The sequence below is a fragment of the Berghia stephanieae genome, chromosome 1 (assembly GCF_034508935.2).
Source record: "Berghia stephanieae isolate SIO BIC M18660-M18661 chromosome 1, UCSD_Bste_1.3, whole genome shotgun sequence".
Taxonomy (NCBI): Eukaryota; Metazoa; Mollusca; class Gastropoda; order Nudibranchia; family Aeolidiidae; genus Berghia; species Berghia stephanieae.
The window spans coordinates 51,737,726-51,741,393 of NC_088360.1; positions in this window are offsets into that span (position 1 = coordinate 51,737,726).

The window sequence follows — 3,668 nt, forward strand, 5'->3', positions numbered from 1 at the left end:
GTAATGACTAACGACATACAACCAATCAGAATGCTCGTTTTCAATACGTTCCGATTTGTACCGGGGACGGGCTCGTCGAGGTCGGTGGATAGTCTAAGGGTCAGTGTTTAATTCAGAAAAGTGAGTGGAGCAGGCACTTATGTTGGTAACAACAAGATATGAAGTGAGTAGAAAAGTGCCAGAAGACAACAGAGAATAAAAAATTTTTTCGCGGCGGTGGTGGGTTTGAACCTGCGACCTTATTGGTACGACAACTCCGCCTGGCAGGTGAGAGCGTGGCTCTACCGTGTGAGCTATCCACGAACACAAAAATATTCGTTTCAAACCCAAAGTCATTTCTAGATCCCTCTCTCACCCACTTCTTGAGATCGCCGATTCGTTCACCACCATCGCGAAATAATTTTGACCAGCAGTTAAGCTTAATAGCCAATATTCTCATCACAAACATATAACATAGAAACGATTGAGACATTGAGTATGCTCCGGTGTATGGGGTGAATTTTTAATTCAGAAAAGTGAGTGGAGCAGGCACTTATGTTGGTAACAACAAGATATGAAGTGAGTAGAAAAGTGCCAGAAGACAACAGAGAATAAAAAATTTTTTCGCGGCGGTGGTGGGGTTTGAACCTGCGACCTTATTGGTACGACAACTCCGCCTGGCAGGTGAGAGCGTGGCTCTACCGTGTGAGCTATCCACGAACACAAAAATATTCGTTTCAAACCCAAAGTCATTTCTAGATCCCTCTCTCACCCACTTCTTGAGATCGCCGATTCGTTCACCACCATCGCGAAATAATTTTGACCAGCAGTTAAGCTTAATAGCCAATATTCTCATCACAAACATATAACATAGAAACGATTGAGACATTGAGTATGCTCCGGTGTATGGGGTGAATTTTTAATTCAGAAAAGTGAGTGGAGCAGGCACTTATGTTGGTAACAACAAGATATGAAGTGAGTAAGTGACTAAAAAATTTTTTATTCTCTATTGTCTTCCGGCACTTTTCTACTCACTTCATATCTTGTCGTTACCAACATAAGTGCCTGCTCCACTCACTTTTCTGAATTAAAAATTCACCCCATACACCGGAGCATACTCAATGTCTCAATCGTTTCTATGTTATATGTTTGTGATGAGAATATTGGCTATTAAGCTTAACTGCTGGTCAAAATTATTTCGCGATGGTGGTGAACGAATCGGCGATCTCAAGAAGTGGGTGAGAGAGGGATCTAGAAATGACTTTGGGTTTGAAACGAATATTTTTGTGTTCGTGGATAGCTCACACGGTAGAGCCACGCTCTCACCTGCCAGGCGGAGTTGTCGTACCAATAAGGTCGCAGGTTCAAACCCCACCACCGCCGCGAAAAAATTTTTATTCTCTGTTGTCTTCTGGCACTTTTCTACTCACTTCATATCTTGTTGTTACCAACATAAGTGCCTGCTCCACTCACTTTTCTGAATTAAAAATTCACCCCATACACCGGAGCATACTCAATGTCTCAATCGTTTCTATGTTATATGTTTGTGATGAGAATATTGGCTATTAAGCTTAACTGCTGGTCAAAATTATTTCGCGATGGTGGTGAACGAATCGGCGATCTCAAGAAGTGGGTGAGAGAGGGATCTAGAAATGACTTTGGGTTTGAAACGAATATTTTTGTGTTCGTGGATAGCTCACACGGTAGAGCCACGCTCTCACCTGCCAGGCGGAGTTGTCGTACCAATAAGGTCGCAGGTTCAAACCCCACCACCGCCGCGAAAAAATTTTTTATTCTCTGTTGTCTTCTGGCACTTTTCTACTCACTTCATATCTTGTTCTAAGGGTCAGTGTGACCTGTGTGACCATAACGTAACTACAGTACCGACCGTAGCACGCGCGTCTTGTCTGTGAGGGCCATGACAGAGAGCGGGAAAATTGAATACGTAATTAGGTACCGTGTGTAGTCAGCAATCAAATTTTCGTCATTCTTTGTTTCAAATGGCGTTGGTTACAACCGCTTTGTTTTTCTCTCGCTTCATTCAAGTTGCTGGATTTTAAAAGTTTATACAGATTAATTAAGTGGAAGTGTGCTTATCATTGTTGGCATTCCGGAGTTTAATATTTAAATATTATATGCATATTTAAGTTAGTGAAAGTGTGCTTATTACTGTTGACATTCTGGAATTTAATTCGCCATTCTTTGTTTCAACCGGCGTGGTCACAACCGCTTTTTTCCCCCTCACGCTTCGTTAATTTGCTGGATTTTTAAATGTTATGATATATTTAATTAAGTGGAAGTGTGCTTATCATTGTTGACGTTCCGGAATTTAGTTTACCATTTATTTATCGGATTTTTAAATTTATTTTTCTAAATCACTGCTTGACTTAGAATTCCATCATCATGGGAAAGAAATGCAGCACGTATGGCTTCAAGTCGGGCTATGCTAGTTCGACAGAAAAAAATCCAGTGCACAGTTTTCCTCTTGAATTTAGTGAGAAGTTGAGATGGGTTCAAGCCATGGCTGACCAATTATCTGTTGATCAAGTGATCAAATATATGGGATTGTGCGCTAAACATTTTCCTGATTCAAAAATGAAGAAAGCAGGGAAATGTATGGCACCAGCTGACCCTCCCACATATTTCCCTGACGCGTCATCATCATTGTGTGCTGGTGTTCCTCAGTCAAAAGGTAGAGCCACGCAGAATCAACCGCTGCATCTAGGGGTCCTGATGAGGATCAACAATTGAAAGACACATTAAAATCCTCTGCATTTCCTGACGATTTTCAGAAGAAAAAACAAAATAGAAAATCACTCAGATAATTTAATTTGGGGAAAAGACGGTAACTTTTCTTTCATTAGTGAATCGAGAGATGGGCCTATTTATGCTTTTTCAATTCATTTTACTTCCCTGGGTGTAGATAAACACGGGAATAAAGGGAATTGTTTATGAAGCATACGCAGGTGTCAATAAAGTAAAGCACCCTGCTATTTGTAAAGAAATTAAATGCTGGTCACAATTCCAGGAGCTAGTTAATTTCATCCGCTGGTCTATTGACACCCAGGATGACAAGTTAAATTTCATTGAGAGATAAATTCATCTGATGAACCTTCCAAAAAAACAAAAGGATATACGCAATGGATGCTTTATGCAAATAATTATCCCGGACATCTGTATTCTCAATCGAGAGAGGTACTTCAACTTCCATCAATAACAACACTTCAAAGAGTAACGCGATCAGCAAAGAATATTGATGATGTCAAACTGTTTTCGTCTTTTTTTTTTATTATAAAGAAGAAGTGGCAGGGCTTGCATAATCATTGTCACCAAGCAAGAGCGTTGCCAACTTTTTACAGGATTTTCACGACTTGCCTACTATTTTGGCCCTTCAGACCTCCAAACTTTTGATCGTAGGCGATTTTAACATCCATATCGAGAATAAAATCGATTCGTCCGTATTATTCAAAATTCAAAATTTTAAATCACTAAACCTACAACAACGCATAAATGAATCGACACATGAGAAGGGATATACTCTAGACCTTCTGATCTGCAGTATGGATGATGACTCCATTTCGTCTGCAGCTGTAGACCATGATGGTCCTGTAGACCACAGCATAATAATCTGCATTTTGAAATACGTAAAACCAAAACCAATTAAAAGAAAAATAGTCACCCGTAAAAGT